Below are 18,614 nucleotides of genomic sequence, written 5' to 3' on the forward strand. Positions count from 1 at the left end.
CAAAAACGTAAATAGTGGGACCGCCTCAGAACAAATAAGGCGGCGGGCTCAAATTGTGCCCTCTAAACATATAATATCATCTACAAAGGTTATACAGACATCCTATGACTTTCTGAGTAATTTAGAGCACAATTGCATAATTTCAGAAAAAGCGTATCAAAATGGTTCAATTCTACTGAAGGAAAAACTGAAATTTTGTCTTGCGGATTCCGAGGGCCAAGAGGTCCTTCGAGGCCCGGATCCGACCCTAATACACTAAGGGCATGCCAAGGGAAGAATTGGGTTTGCTTTACATACCTTTCGCGCTCCTTAAGCCTTTCCAAACTCACTTCTCGTTTCGTCGAAAAAACTGCAATTGGTCAAGTTTACCAATTGTGAATTATTAATGCCATTATTTCAACTTTAAGCATATTTGGCTACCAAAATTTCGGCAGCACTTCCCCTATACATATGACACCCCGAGAATTCAACTCGGCTATAAATCATCAACAACAACCCAAACGACAACAACAATATCAACAATGAACATTAAAAACACAAATATCCTTCAACTAGTCATTTTTCTCACAAGTTGACATAATCTTCAATTCAACCCAACTTTCAACTAAGATCAATAATTTCATATTCAACAACCATCATGATCATCACCATATAGTTCTAGAAACATTTCATATCGTTTTCCTTAAGATATACACTCGATATACATGATATACAATCTTCCGCCAAAATCATAACTTATGCAAAACATCAAATCTTTGGCATACAACTTCATAACAAGTTTCCAACTTCCAAATTCATCAATGGTCATCACAAGTAACAACCAAACAACCTCATTTCCTTAATGTCGGAAAAATCATACTAAAACGACATAAGTTTCTACATTCCAATTCAATACAAACTTATATCATTCTAACTTCATTTACATATCAAGCATTACAACAACACTCCAATACTCTAAACAAACTTAATCCATTTCATTCCCAAGTCAAATATACCACACGGCCATATGCTATTTTTCTCCATTCAATCAAATTTATTCCACTTTCATTCTCAACATAAATTCCATCACATTCACAACTAGAATACAACATGAATTCTATACATTTTTGGCTATACAACATGTATATACACGGCCATACATATATATTACATACCCACTTTGCAAACTTCCATTTCTTCATACAATCAACACATTTCCATAAACTACAACACAATCAAAACTTCATAACACAAATAAAAGGTAGAAATTCTTACCTTTTCTTCAAGTTTTCTTCACTTGGATATATGATCACTTTGGTGAATTGGATGCTCCCCACTCCAAACCAACTATACCAAGTTACAAAGGAACCTTGACTTAGTAGGAAAACAACAAGAAATAAATTTTTGGAACAATATTTTTTATGGCTATTTTCCTAAGCCAAACCCGAAACCCCCCTTTTTTTCTCTTGTTCTTGACTTCTTTCTTGCTTATTTTTTTCTAAGTCACTTAATGCCTTAAGTCTTCTAATGTCTATCATTTAAAGACTTGGTCACATGACCAAGCACATGACCAAGTAATGGGCTTGGATCATGGCCTTAAGTTAATTAATCCATGGAAATTTAGTACAAATTTTTGGGCTTGGGCCACCATGGCCGGCCACACCAATGCATTGGGCCTTAAATTCCATTCCATTATTTTTTGCCCAATGACTTATAGTCCACGTTTTGTAATTCCCGAAACTAATTTCCAAAATTCCAAAATTACCCTTAGCCTTGTCCCACACTTTCATGACTCTAATCTTTCATGCATAACCCTTATGTACAACAAAATATCAAATTGATCTTATATCTCAAGAATCCAATATAATTCAAGTCTTTCCAAACGTGTGAAAACACGGGTCATAACATCCTCCCCCCCTTTAGAACATTCGTCCTCGAATGTAAAATTAATCTTATAGGGTTGGAAAATACTTTGGGGGAGTTCATGGTTGCAAACAACACATATCACATACGATTGGCATTGAAATAAAATTGAGCAGGGATTTGAGATTACCTGTGGCCATAGGGAACAGATGAGGATACTTTTTCTTCATTTCTTCCTCAGACTCCCAGGTCATTTCCTCCCTGTTATCATTTCGCCACAGAACCTTAACAGAGGCTACAACTTTATTCCGGAGCCTCCTTACCTGACGATCCAGAATAGATACGGGCTGCTTCTCGTACGATAGTTGCTTCGTCACCTGAATATCATCCGCAGGGAATATTCTGGAAGTGTCACCAATGCATTTGCGGAGCATAGACACATGGAATACCGGATGTACCGCTTCCAAATCAGATGGCAAATCGAACTCATAGGCGACATTTCCAACCTTCCGAACAATCTGATAAGGCCCAATATAACGCGGACTGAGCTTACCCTTTCTGCCGAACCGCATCACGCCTTTCATAGGCGATACCTTCAGAAATACCCAATCGCCTACCTGAAACTCCAACGGTCGACGCCATTTATCCGCGTATGACTTCTGTCGACTCTGGGCTGCCAACAGTCGCTCTCGAATAAGTTTTACCTAGTCCACGGCCTGCTGGACCATATCTGGGCCAATCAATTCTGACTCGCCAATATCAAACCAGCCAATCGGCGATCTGCATTTCCTGCCATATAGAGCCTCGTACGGAGCCATCTGGATGCTGGAATGGTAACTGTTATTATATGCAAACTCAATCAATGGCAAGTGATCATCCCAGCTGCCTCTGAAATCAATAACGCAGGCCCGCAACATATCCCCCAGCGTCTGTATAGTGCGCTCCGCCTGTCCGTCGCTCTGAGGATGGAAGGCTGTGCTCAGACTCACCTGAGTCCCTAGACCCTCCTGAAATGACCTCCAGAAACGCGTCATAAACTGGGCGCCTCTGTCAGAAATAATAGATATAGGAACTCCGTGAAGCTTCACAATCTCTCTAATATAGAGCCTGGCATAATCCTCGGCGGAATAAGTAGTCCTGACGGGAAGGAAGTGGGCTGATTTCGTCAGCCTATCAACGACGACCCAGATGGAATCATACTTCCGTGGAGTGCGAGGCAAACCTGTAATGAAGTCCATATTAATAACCTCCCACTTCCAAGTCGGAATCTCCATTTCCTGCAATATTCCACCCGACTTCTGATGCTCAATCTTGACCTGCTGACAATTAGGACATTGGGCGACGAATTCTGCAATATCCCGCTTCATACCGTCCCACCAGTATAAGCATCGAAGATCATGGTACATCTTCGTAGACCCAGGATGGACCGAATAGCGAGCATAATGTGCCTCGCTCATAACCTGCTGCCGAAGGCCTGCAATATCAGGTACACACAACCTGCCTCTGTATAACATAGTGTCGTCTGGTGAAAACTCGAACGAAGTCCTCTCCTTATCATAGGTTGTGTCCCTGTACCGAGCTAAGACAGGATCCTCGAACTGATGCCACTTAATATCGTCCCTGAGGGATGACTCAGAAACCCCTCAAACAGAAATCCGTGTATCTCCAGAATCGGCCAGACGAACCCCGAGACTAGCCAACTGCTGAATATCACGGGCTATCTCTCTCCTGTCTGGCTGTAAATCGGCCAAACTGCCCATAGACTTCCGACTGAGCGCATCGGCAACAACATTAGCCTTACCCGGATGATACAGAATATCCACGTCATAATCTTTCAGAAGCTCCAGCCACCTCCGCTGTCGCAAATTAAGCTCTCTCTGCCTGAAAATATACTGGAGACTCTTATGATCAGTATAGATATCCACATGAACGCCATATAAATAGTGTCTCCATATCTTCAGAGCATGAATCACCGCTGCGAGCTCCAGATCGTGGGTAGGATAATTCTTCTCATGCTTTTTGAGCTGCCGGGAAGCATACACTATAACTCTGTCGTGCTGCATCAATACACAGCCTAACCCCATACCAGAAGCGTCACAATAAATAACATACCCGTCCGGTCACTCTGGAAGAGTCAGAACTGGGGCTGTAGTCAGCTTCTCCTTCAGCAACTGGAAGCTCCGTTCACAAGCGTCAGACCACTGGAACTTAGCTCCCTTCTGAGTCAGCCTTGTCAAAGGCGCTGAAATCGAAGCAAACTTCTCCACAAACCTCCTGTAATAACCTGCTAATCCCAGGAAACTGCGTACCTCTGTGGGCGTCGTAGGTCTGGGCCAATTCTTCACGGCCTCAATCTTCTGCGTGTCCACCCGGACACCATCAACTGCAATAACATGCCCCAAGAAGGCCACTGAAGACAGCCAGAATTCGCACTTAGAAAATTTCGCATATAACTTCTGATGCCGGAGTACCCCTAATACCGATCTCAGATGATCTGCGTGCTCCGCCTCAGACCGAGAATAAACCAGGATATCATCAATGAATACAATTACAAACATATCCAAGAATGACCTGAATACCCGGTTCATCAAATCCATGAATACTGCGGGAGCATTTGTCAGCCCAAAAGACATAAACCTAAACTCATAATGCCCATATCGGGTCCGGAAAGCTATCTTAGGGATATCGGCCTCTCGTACTCGCACCTGGTGGTAACCGGATCGAAGATCTATCTTCGAAAAACACTTAGCGCCCTGCAGCTGATCAAACAAATCATCAATCCTGGGGAGGGGGTATTTATTCTTTATAGTTACCTTTTTCAGCTGCCGATAATCAATACACATACGCAGCGACCCGTCTTTCTTACGCACAAATAATACCGGGGCTCCCCAAGGCGAAGTACTGGGTCTGATGAAGCCCTTATCCAACAAATCTTTCAGCTGCTCCTTCAACTCCTTTAACTCTGCAGGCGCCATTCTATACGGAGGAATAGAGATAGGCTGAGTGTCTGGGAGTAAGTCAATAGAGAAGTCTATCTCCCGCTCTGGAGGAAGACCTGGAAGCTCGTCGGGAAAAACATCTGGAAACTCATTAATCACGGGGACTGACTGAAGTGTCGGCGTCTCGGCGTCCAAGTCTTGCACCCGAACCAGATGATAGATATAACCCTTTCTGATCATTTTCTTTGCCTTAAGGTATGAAATAAACTTACCTTTCGGCGATGCTGTATTACCAGCCCAATTTATAACTGGCTCCCCGGGAAACTGGAAGCGAACTACCTTATTCTGGCAGTCAACATTAGCGTAACAAGAAGCTAGCCAATCCATACCCATAATAACATCAAATTCAGTCATATCTAACTCTACCAGATCTGCCTTAGTGTCACGGTCACAAACAATCACAGAACAGTCTTTATAAACCTGTTTTGCTACAACAAAATCCCCTATCGGTGTGGCTACCTCAAATGGCTCTATAGGTTCATACATAATACCAATTTTACCGGCAACAAGCGGTGTAATATATGATAAAGTCGAACCTGGATCAATTAATGCATACACAGACCGAGAGAAGACCAATAAAGTACCTGTAACGACATTAGGAGATGCCTCCTGATCCTGGCGGCTGGCCAAAGCATAAATGCGGTTCGAAGGACCGCTAATACCAGAAGCTCCACCACGGCCTCTGCCGCGACCCGCTGGTGCCGAAATACCCTGCCCCGTAGGGCGCATAGCCACTGACGAAGATGAAGACCCAGCGGCTGATCCGGTAGGCTGCGCTGCACCACCCGAACTACCCTTATACGGGCAATCTCTCACAGAATGGCCCTGACGGCCACAAGAAAAGCATGCACCGGTGGCTCTGTAGCACTCTCCCGTATGGTATCTGCCGCAAAAAGAACACTGAACCCTGGGTGGCCTCATCTGACCAGAACCCCTATTTGTCCGCGAACCTGAAGCCCTAGAGCTCTGGCCTGCTCCTGAATACCCTGGGCTATCAAATCTGCGACCTGTAGACTGGGGAGGTGCGCTCTGCGCCGGCTGAGATGAAAATCTGCTAGGCTGCTGCGGCTGTTGGGGCTGTCTGCCTCGAAAATCTCCAGATGACATGGCCCTCTTGGGCTGTCTCCGATCCTGGCCCCTGTCAGGCTGGTGTCCTCCTCTGCCCCGATCCTCCATACCCTGGGCATGGGCCTGGATACGGGCAATGTCCATACCGGGCTGAGCAGCCAATACTAAGCAGCTATCAACAAAATACCGATCCAGCCCCATAATATACCTGTGCATCCGGTCCGCCATAGTAGCCACCACAGTAGGTGCATATCGGGCCAAGGAATCAAACTCCAAACTATAGTCCCGGATACTGCGGCCCTTCTGCCTCAATAATAAGAATCTATCAGATCTGGCTCGTCGCAACTCTGGGGGCAGAAAATGTCCAAGAAATGCCTGAGAAAAATCGCCCCAAACTGCTGGAGGAGCGTCGTCCCCCCTGGATATCCCCCATGACTCGTACCAGTTTTCCGCCACATCATATAACCGGTACGAAGCTAACGCGACTGACTCTGTCTCGGAAGCATTAATCAAATCTAGAGTGCGTCGCATCTTCCTGATAAACTCCTCGGGATCCTCCTCGGGCTTTGTCCCGAAGAACTCTGGAGGGTTACAAGTCAAAAACTCACGGGCTCTCGAACTATCACGCCTGACTGCCCGGTCACCTCCCAGTCCATGCCCCTGAACCTGCCCTGCCACGAGTCTCGTCAGCAACTGGACTGCCTCCCTCATAGACTGATCCTCAGTGCCTGGCCGTGGAGCTGGAGGCTCAGGTACTGGAACTGCGGGAGCTGGCGGTGGAGCCACCCCCCGATCTGCGGCTGCGGCCGCCCCAATCTCCTCCACGAGTGGCGGTGTAGACGAACCCTCTGTCTGGGGCAAAGTCCTCGGAGCAATATGTGCCTGGGCCCTGGTAATCCTTTGGACTCGGCTAGTCTCTCCCAAGGCTGCTGACTTGGCCTTTTGGGCCGTTGTTGCCTTTTTTGGAGGCATATCTGCAAACATAGCCACTCATTAGGAAGGGGTCATCCTGATAACACAGCTCTATCGCACGATCTAAGACAGAAAGAAGGGTAGTATCCTAAATGCCCTGTAGCCTCCTGTTTATAGGCGTGGTGCACAACACACCGATAAACAAGACTCTACTAGACACGGTCTGTGGACATTCCGAGGACAAACTGCTCTGATACCACTTTTGTCACGACCCAACCCCGTGGGCCGCGACCAGTGCCCTAGCTGGGCACCTATACGTACCCGATACCCAAATTAGCATATTATCAGAATAATAATACAATAATATTAGTGGATGCTACAGAATTTATCAGAAAAAGCCGACTTGGCACACATAGGCCGATAAGGCCATCATAGAACAAAGTATCCCAAACATATGTACAGAACCCACACAGGTGTATCCACAGACCTCTACAGAACATATCATAATCATAAGACGGGACAGGGCCCCGTCATACCCAGAACAAAGCACATATCCAGATAGCAGTGACAGACTGTACCAAAAGATGGGCTCTGAAGAAGAGAGCGCCCCAAAATAGCAGAAGTGGGATCCTAAACAGATGGATCAGCGAACCTGTCGTCTGTACCTGCGCGGCATGAAAACGCAGCCCCCGAAGAAAGGGGGTCAGTACGAAATATGTACTGAATATGCAAAGCGGAATCACAGAAGTCAAATCATAATGATTACAGACAATGAGTACAAAATCCAGAGTTTCAAATGCATATTTCCAAAACCGACAGAATGTGTACAGAAACATATGTCATATCATATCATATCCGGTCCCTGCCACGGGACTCGGCAGACAGAATGTGGCCACCCTCCCGACGCTGGTACCACTATACAGAGGAATCAGAAAAAGGGGCGTGGCCCCGTATCATAATATGTCATATCAAAATGGCCATAACAGATCAGATCAGAATAGGCGGACATGGCACATCATACTCCACAAACCCATGTACGCGTATACCTGCCCCCTCACATCGGGACGCGGCGAACAATGCAGAGAATTACGCTTGACAACATATCTTGGCCCGGGCTCAGTGTGGGAAACATTGGGACATCCACGAATGGAGTAGTGAGAGACTAATGCAATTTAAAAATATCATAAGTGTTTTCAAAGACTCGATGAAGCGTATCAAAGACAAACAAATCCAATGGGGTCGGACGGAATCATATTAAATGTATTTCGGATATCATAATAAATTACAGAAGTATAACTTTCCCGAAGTCATTCCGAGTGTCAAAATAATTTATAATATTTAACAGAATATTTAAAATAATATTCGTTAAGCGATTAGTAGGGTAATTAAAACATTTCTTTCAAAAATCGCTTAAAAAGGAAGCTTTAACACATTAGGGGCAAAAATGTAAATAGTGGGCCCGCCTCAGAACAAATAAGGCGGCAGGCACAAATTGTGCCCTCTAAACATATAATATCATCTACGAAGGTTATACAGACATCCTATGACTTTCTGAGTAATTTAGAGCACAATTGCATAATTTCAGAAAAAGCGTATCAAAATGATTCAATTCTACTGAAGGAAAAACTGAAATTTTGTCTTGCGGATTCCGAGGGCCAAGAGGTCCTTCGAGGCCCGGATCCGACCCTAATACACTAAGGGCATGCCAAGGGAAGAATTGGGTTTGCTTTACATACCTTTCGCGCTCCTTAAGCCTTTCCAAACTCACTTCCCGTTTCGTCGAAAAAACTGCAATTGGTCAAGTTTACCAATTGTGAATTATTAATGCCATTATTTCAACTTTAAGCATTTTTGGCTACCGAAATTTCGGCAGCACTTCCCCTATACATATGACACCCCGAGAATTCAACTCGGCTATAAATCATCAACAACAACCCAAACGACAACAACAATATCAACAATGAACATTAAAAACACAAATATCCTTCAACTAGTCATTTTTCTCACAAGTTGACATAATCTTCAATTCAACCCAACTTTCAATTAAGATAAATAATTTCATATTCAACAACCATCATGATCATCACCATATAGTTCTAGAAACATTTCATATCGTTTTCCTTAAGATATACACTCGATATACATGATATACAATCTTCCGCCAAAATCATAACTTATGCAAAACATCAAATCTTTGGCATACAACTTCATAACAAGTTTCCAACTTCCAAATTCATCAATGGTCATCACAACTAACAACCAAACAACCTCATTTCCTTAATGTCGGAAAAATCATACTAAAACGACATAAGTTTCTACATTCCAATTCAATACAAACTTATATCATTCTAACTTCATTTACATATCAAGCATTACAACAACACTCCAATACTCTAAACTAACTTAATCCATTTCATTCCCAAGTCAAATATACCACACGGCCATATGCTATTTTTCTCCATTCAATCAAATTTATTCCACTTTCATTCTCAACATAAATTCCATCACATTCACAACTAGAATACAACATTAATTCTATACATTTTTGGCTATACAACATGTATATACACGGCCATACATATATACTACATACCCACTTTGCAAACTTCCATTTCTTCATACAATCAACACATTTCCATAAACTACAACACAATCAAAACTTCATAACACAAATAAAAGGTAGAAATTCTTACCTTTTCTTCAAGTTTTCTTCACTTGGATATATGATCACTTTGGTGAATTGGATGCTCCCCACTCCAAACCGACTATACCAAGTTACAAAGGAACCTTGACTTAGTAGGAAAACAACAAGACATAAATTTTTGGAACAATATTTTTTATGGCTATTTTCCTAAGCCAAACCCGAAACCCCCCTTTTTTTCTCTTGTTCTTGACTTCTTTCTTGCTTATTTTTTTCTAAGTCTCTTAATGCCTTAAGTCTTCTAATGTCTATCATTTAAAGACTTGGTCACATGACCAAGTAATGGGCTTGGATCATGGCCTTAAGTTAATTAATCCATGGAAATTTAGTACAAATTTTTGGGCTTGGGCCACCATGGCCGGCCACACCAATGCATTGGGCCTTAAATTCCATTCCATTATTTTTGGCCCAATGACTTATAGTCCACGTTTTGTAATTCCCGAAACTAATTTCCAAAATTCCAAAATTACCCTTAGCCTTGTCCCACACTTTCATGACTCTAATCTTTCATGCATAACCCTTATGTACAACAAAATATCAAATTGATCTTATATCTCAAGAATACAATATAATTCAAGTCTTTCCAAACGTGTGAAAACACGGGTCATAACAAAACATAACAAGCATTTATACCCTGGTGACACGGGCCCAAATGTAACTATTTACACTGACTACATCTTCTCTGGCTATAATCACCCCCTAACTGAGAACCTGAGGCTCTCGAACTCTGACCATGTCCTGAATGAACGGAGTGGTCAAATCTCCTACCTGCAAACCGAGAAGGTGCTCTAGTCACTGACTGGCCTGAAATTTTCTGGATTATGACTGCCTCGATCCCCCTATATAGTCGCTACCTGTACCCATAGATCTGGCCCTCTTACTTTGCCTTCTATCAATATCTCGCTCACCTCTTTGCGAGTTTTGCTGCTCTTCTATGTTCTGGGCATGGGCCTGAATACGGGATATATCCATCCCCTCCTGTAATGAAGCCGTTAACCAATCTTTAAATAAATGCGGCCCTAGGCCTCTCACAAACCTATGCACTCTATCTCCCATATCAGCCACCATGGTCGGAGCATATCTAGCCAATGAATTAAAGTGAATGCTATACTCCCGGGCACTCATATTTCCTTGCTTCAAATTTGAGAATCTATCTGCTCTAGCTCGATAGACCTCGGGTGGCAAGTAGTGGCGGATGAAGGCATCTACAAATTCTGGCCAAACTGGAAGAGGCACATTTTTGTTTTAGGATATCCAATTATTATACCATAATACCGCCACATCCCGGAGTCTATAAGATTCTAACTCCACAGATTCAGTTTTGGAAGCATGAATAATCTTCACTGTTCTCAACATTTCATCAATTAAACCTTGCGAGTCTTCATCCGGCTTTGACCCAAAAAACTCCGGAGGATTCAAACTCATGAAATCACGGGCTCTAGTACTAACTGCCCTGTCACCTGGACTCGAACTCTGCCGCTGTGCCTGGGCGGCAACTAACTGTGTCAATAGATGAATAGCTTCAGTCATTTGTTGACCCGAAGTAGTTGGTGGAGGAACTGTAGGCATAAGAGCTGAAGCTGAAGCCCCCTCTTGTTCTTCTACAATAGGCGGAGTAGAAGAGGTATTAGATGGAGCCTCATTATGTGATTCACCCCTTTCTATATTCGTTGGCGGCTCCCTTTCTACCCGTCTTTCTATCGTAGTCTTTCCCTTCTGGGCAACTGTAGCTTTTCTCCTTGGCGGCATCACTGAAATCATAACAAACCATTAGGGAGGAGAAAATCTTATAACATGGCTCGATCGCACCATCTCATAAGAAGAAGAATGGTCATTTTTTCCTAAATGCCCTGCAACTTCTTATTTATAAGCGTGGCGCACTACACACCATAAACAAGACGCTACTAGACACGGCTCGTAGACACTTCCTAGGACTGAACTGCTCTGATACCACTTTTGTCACAACCCGACTAGGGGCCATGACGGTTACCCGGAGCTAACTACTGATCACCGCTCATATTACGAATCATCATACTTAAATTGAACACATGCATATATAAATACCCCAAGGCTATACATAGATATACATAATCCTGTACGGTAGCCAAAAATGATATACAAAAATGTACACTGACATCATCATGGGACACCAACAACCCACACGTACGCATCTATGAGCCTCTACTAGAGTACTAGACGTAAGACGGGACAGGACCCCTTCTGGCCCAAAACATATATATATACACAAAATAATAAGTCAATGGCACCTCCGGAACAATGGAGTGCTCGCAAGTCTGCGGATAGCTCCTACGACTCTGGATCACCTCCCTGTCAACCTGTGGGCATGAACACAGCGTTCAAAGAAAAAGGACGTCAGTACGAGCATTGTACCGAGCATGTAAGGCATGAATAAAATGAACATAATAGAGAAATCCTAAGACATGAGATGAATATAACCTGCTAAACTTTTAAAAGTGTGTGTGCATTTTAGTCATATCACATATATCATCATATCAAATATACCATCTTCGTTAACCCGCGTCCGGGTAACCATCATACGCCGCCCATGTCACGACCCAGCTAGGGGCCACGACGGGTACCCGGAGCTAGTTACCGAGCACCGCTCACTCTACTACTTATCTTGCTCATTTAATACTCTTTTATCAATTTTACATACCAATTGTAGGAAAATCATATTTAATCGAAACATAAATACTTTTTATACATTTGCCTCTCGGCCATCAAAATAATATACATACATATGAAAACCTCTTGTGAGACCATCTAACCCACACTGCGTATCTACGAGCCTCTACTAACATAATGAATACATGGACGGAACAAGACTCCGTCATGCCCAAAATATGCATATATGAATGTACATCAAAAGGATAGCCATAAGTACCTCCGAACAATGGAGTGATATCTAACAGCTGACAGCTACTGAGGACCTGGGCCAAGCTCTCCTCCCTGTCTACCTGTGGGCATGAACACAGCGTTGGAAGAAAGGACGTCAGTACGACTATTGTACCGAGTATGAGAGGCGTACATAATGAAAGGAAACATCAGTAATATGAGGATAACATCAATATGAGACAACTGAATCTGACTGATAATCATACATGAAGTAATGCATGCTGTCTTACTCATCATCATAACATGTATGCATCATATGCAAGCTTCCCGTCCATGTCGGAACGGTGTGATAATCAATAATATTAGCCCGCGTCCAGGCCTCCCGCGTCCGGGGTACCATCTCATGCCGCCCACTAGTGGTGTCTGCCCACGCCCGTAGGTCATGGTGTATCCGTATCGCCGCCCGCCGAAGCGGTGTCTGCCCGGCCAACTAGGCCCGGTGTGAAATGCTCATGACATGCTCAATGTAAATGCTCATAGTAATATGCTTATCATAAAACACTTATCTTATCATAGTGCGTATATATGACTCATGATCAACTTTACTCTATCGGGTTGACGTAAGATCGTGATCCCCCGATTACATTATGGAACCATCATGGACATTATGCCTCACTTTGAAAGGACTATTACAAAAGGTGAGTGTAGGCAAGGAATAACATCATCATCATTCGAGTGTCATCATGTCGTATAACTTATCTCATATAGACATTCATAAGTATAAGCTTTTAACTTCTTAGAATGTAAGAACTCACGAAAGAAATAGGGATTCAAGTTAAAAGATTCATGCCTTTAGAAAGAAGGACTAGCCTCACATACCTTGGTCATTTATCTAAGATATCGCTCACTTGTTCTCTGTCGATATCACATCGTTACCTTCATAAGAGAATTCGTATCAACATTAGTAACTGACTATAAGAACGTGTCGCTAATTCTAGGAGAAGTCGGACAACGCTTCCTTCGCTCATACTACTTTTCTCATGTTCTATATCAACTCCCAATATTCATAATATTATTCACAATATCATAATCGACAATCGTCATTTACGTGCGTTTGGCAAAATCCACCATTTTCCTCCAATTTTCCCTTATTTCTACTTCTAGCTCATCCTTGCGTTTTCATGCATTTTCTGCTTGTTTCATGATATAAACATCATTTATAACGTATTACTACTCACAACACTTCAATATTCATAGTTCGATTCCACTATCATTCATTTATGTCACTATTCACTCAATAATGACCCATTTCTATGTTCTCCTACATTTCAAGTGTCTAAGCTTTCCAATACTTCAAACAATATAGAATAATCATGAAACTTACCTTGGAGGATGGTTGAACAATCCTTAAGTTGAAATACTTCAATTAGCCAAAACCCTAGTTCCACCTTCTTGGGAATTTCTTGACTTAGAAGATCCTTTGATGTGTTCTTACACTTATTCTCATGAATTTGGTGTTGATAATCTTAGGTTTCCTTGGATTTTCTTGCTATTCTTAGAGTTGAAGTGTTGAAGAACACTCTAGAGTTTTCTTGAAGTGTTGGATGAAAAATGACGTGAAATGAGCTTAAGTTCCCTTTTAATAATTCAAAATCTGATCTTTAATGAAAACTTGTCGGGATGAACAGTGGTCGTAAACCACCATATACGGACCGTATTTTGATTTACGGTCCATCCACTGTGGTCGTATTTACCCATTTCAAAGACAGAAAGTTTTGGCTGATGGACATGGTAGTTTACGACCTGGTTTACGGTCCGTAAACCAGTTTACGGGCCATATACCAGTTTTCGGGCCGTAAACTGGGTCGTATTTAACCATATTCAACATTTACAGAAAGTTGGGATTTTTGACAAGCTGGAGGATGATTGCACTATACGGTCCGTAAATCACTTTACGGGCCGTATAGTGCTATATACGACCACTGGCTGAAAATTTTTCTGCGACTTTCTTATTTTCAAAAATTCTTAATTAGCCATTCCCGACTTAACAAAACATCATTCACTCAACTTTTCATCATTCCACTCATCATACAAGTACGAAGAAACTTCCGAGGTGTAACAGCCCACTAGTGGTGGTCATGTGTAGCCTTCTAGGCGTGGTGGAATCGTAAGCATGCTGCATTAGCGGTGACATATCCGGTTATCTAGGCACGGTGGGATCTTAAGCATCCCGCATTAGCGGTGACATGTCCGGCCATCTAGGCACGGTGTAACTTCATCATCGTACACATTTCATAAAACATACATTCGAACTCAAAGATAATCTATAACTATATCGGGGTGACGTAAGGTCGAGAACCCCCGATTTCCATTATGGAGTATTCATGATCATCATACCTCACCTTGTAGGAACTAACATCATAAGGTGGGTTTAGCAACAATGAATACATCAAGGAATCGTATAATGGTCATTAGCCTCATAAAATGTCATATCATATTCATAGCATGAACATCGTGAGAATATCGTATCATAAGCTTTAGAATCTCTAGACTTGGGTTCATCATTACCTTTATCGTATTCATAACATAACTCTTATTCTTTTTATCTGATAAGAGGCTCTATATAACAGGGACTCATAGTTCATGGAATGTAAGAAGGTCATGGAGAGATAGGGGAATTCATGTCATCGGGATCATGCCTTAGAAAAGAAATGACGAGCCTTACATACCTTGTATCTCTTCAACTCTATCGTCTACTCGCGTGCCTCTTTAACTTGCGATTCTACCTTCAAGGGAATTCGTACTAAAATTAGATAATCGATAACATAAGTATGTTTGAACTAAAGCTAATAAAAATTGTGCAGCATCTCCTTAGTTTCTACAACTTTCTCCATGTCACATAACAACTCCCACACATTTATAAGAACATTCATAATCTCATAATCCATAATCTTCGTCAAGCGTGCATCGTTTAATTCTCCTATTCCCATTTCAAAAGCATCCATAACCGTGGTCATAATACAATATTGCATTCATCCTCGTATTATGTTTCTCCCATGTCCTTAATATCATTTATAACAAAATTCTATTCACAATACATCAAGCGTCATGATTCATGTCAACTACTATTTAAGAATACCATTATTTTCACATTTGAGCTCTATATTCTATTTTCTTCCATAATTCAAGTCTTTCAACCCCTCAATACTCTCAACAACAGGAAATAAACATAAAACTCACATTAAGCACTTGGGAACAAGCCTTGTGTCACTCTACTCCATTAGAATGAAATCCTTTACTTGCATGCCAAAGAAGCTCTTACTCTCCACAAACCTTAATAGGCTCCCTAGTATATGAATCTCTTAAATCTTGGCTTTTGATCTTAATTTCTTCGTATAGATTGTTGTAGAAATAGAGAGAGGGTTTTAGAGGGTTCTAGAGAGATATAAAATCTGTTTTGGGAGAAATAATGAGTTAAAACGTGGGAGCTTATATTTATAACCAGGGCTAGAAACTTCTAGATCCGCGGGTCGACGGGCAGGGTCGACGGCTGGTCGACGTGTCGTCAGCCCGTCGACATGTGCCGTCGATTCTCCGCCTGAGATGTCTGATTGCAGAACCTCGTCGAATGTGCTGGCAATGGCTCGTCGACGTGTCGACGGTCCGTCCCTTGTGGCGTCGACGTTGACTGGTTTCAGCAGTTTTCTAAACTGATCCGTCTTGCTCCGATTCAATTCGTTTCACTTCTAATTCCCTCATAATGTTAAGATTACATACGTATACTCATGTACACGTACAAAGTAAAATATCTCGTGACCAAAGCTCTGGTGCGGACTACCGTACTGAAGGTGTATACCACCAATAAGCCAAAATCTCCTTGCAATAAAACGGGAGGTGTAATACCTTAATCCTCAAAATACCCTCTGAATCAATCATGGCCTCCTTGGCCTCACCTCTCAAAACCCTATCTCAAATCTTGCTCGACTGAGCATCCTCAAACTGATGAGTCCTAATCTTATCTGACAAGAACGATCTCGCCTCCACACAAGCTAAAACGCTGCCTGGAGCTGAAATATCAAGACGAACGAAACTGTTGGCCAGAGTGTGAACCTGTATGTCCAACGGACGCTTAGAAACAACCAAACTGGCTAAACTCCCCATACTCGTGGCCCATCCACTCAAGGCGTCAGCAACAACATTGGCTTTCCCTGGATGATAAAGAATAGAGATGTCATAATTTTTCAGGTGCCCCATCTATCGGCACTGCCTGGAATTAAGATCTCTCCGGGTAAACACGTGTTGAAGGCTACGGTGTTTTATGAAAACCTTACAATGGACAACATACAAGTAATGCCTCCAGATCTTCAAAGCGAAGACCACATCTAACAACTCCAAATCATGAGTAGGGTAATTCCTCTCATGGATCTTCAACTGACGAGAAACATAGGCTATGAATCTACCCTCCAGCATCAAAATAGCACCCAAACCCACACAGGATGCATCAAAATAGACTAAGAAATCCTTACCCTCCATGGATAATGCTAGAATCGGGGTAGAAGTCAAAAGGGTCTTGAGCTTTTGAAAGCCCACCTCGCAATCATCAGACCACTGGAAGGGAACATCCTTCTAAGTCAATCTGGTCAATGATGAAACAATAGTAGCAAAACCCTTCACAAATCGGCGGTAGTAAATGGCTAAACCTACTAAACTACAGATCTTAGTCACAGTAGCGAGCCTCGCCCAATCCCTCACAGCCTCAATCTTCTGAGGATCAACTATGATCCTATTCTTAGACACAATGTGGCCCAAGAAAGCCACAGATTCCAACCAAAACTCGCACTTCAAAAACATAGAAAACAAACTGTTCTTCTTCAACAACCGAAGCACAGTGCAAAGATGGCTCTCATGCTCCTCTCTACTCTTGGAATACTGTAACACCTCAGAAAAAGTTCATTTCATCATATGGTAGATGGACTAATGCAGGGTAAGAAGTCTATGATGTTTCCACGGGCAAGAAGTAGTAGTTAACGGTTCTAATTAAGATTCCAAAGACATTCGAGGCAAGAGAAGAAAGCCGTCGAAAAATGTAAAGCATAAGTCATGTTTTGAAAAAGTTTGCAATGCATTGGGCTAATGTTGATTTAATAATGTCTTGAGGAAGATCTCTACATCTCCTTAGATTGTTAATGAAATGTTAAACAAGTGCTAAGAAGGTTCCATAAGGATTGGAGATCAAACGAAATGACGGAAGTAATTTCAGGAAAGTGGACTTATACGACCACTTATAGGGTCCGTATAAACCCCAACAGAAATCATGTTTTACCTGATGGTAAGTACGGACACTTATACGGACCGTACAATGTTATACGGACCATATAAGGGTCAGTATAAGTCCCGACGGGCTGAACTTTTTCCAAGTATATATATGTGATCCCACCTCTAATTTCTCATTCTTTCACTTATACACTTCTCTCAAGACCTCTAGAAGGTTCTATACATTTCATTTTCAAGAATCCAAAGGAAATCAAAGATCAATATCATTAATCCAAGGGAATCAAGTATAAGGAAGCTCTTTAGAGTTCATAGAAGTCAAGAAATATCTTGGAGTGAAGCTAGGGTTTTTCCTCAAGTGAAGTGTTTCCACCCAAAGATCATTCCCACACTATCAAAGGTAAGAATTATTATCATTTCATGTTATTTGAAGTATGAGGGGTTGAAAGACTTGAATTATGACAGAAGGTAGAATATAGATCATTTCATGTTATATGGACCAAAGCTTGCATAAGAAGACAAAGGATCATCTTTGTTTATTTTTAAGAAACTTCAAGAAAATTGGAGAAGGGGACATGTGTTCACATTGCATTTGGAGGGTATCCTTGAATAATAGTTGGCATGAATCATGACAGAAGGTAGAATATATAGCTTAAATGTGGAAGTGAGGGTATCCTTGAATAATAGTTGGCATGAATCATAACTCTTGAGACCTTATGAATATAATCTTGTTATAAATGATATTAAGAATGTTGGGGAAGCATGATATATGAATGAATATGATGTGGGTGACTACCATGGTTATGGATGCCCTTGAAATGGAAGTAGGAGAATTGAATAATGTATGGTTGATGAAGATTGTTGAGTATGATATTATGAATATTGTTATTGACGTTTGGGAGTTGTTAAATTATATGGAGAAAGTTGTAGAAACAAAGGAAATGCTTCCCAATTTTCATTAGATT

Source organism: Lycium barbarum, chromosome 4, assembly GCF_019175385.1.
Source record: "Lycium barbarum isolate Lr01 chromosome 4, ASM1917538v2, whole genome shotgun sequence".
Lineage (NCBI taxonomy): Eukaryota > Viridiplantae > Streptophyta > Magnoliopsida > Solanales > Solanaceae > Lycium > Lycium barbarum.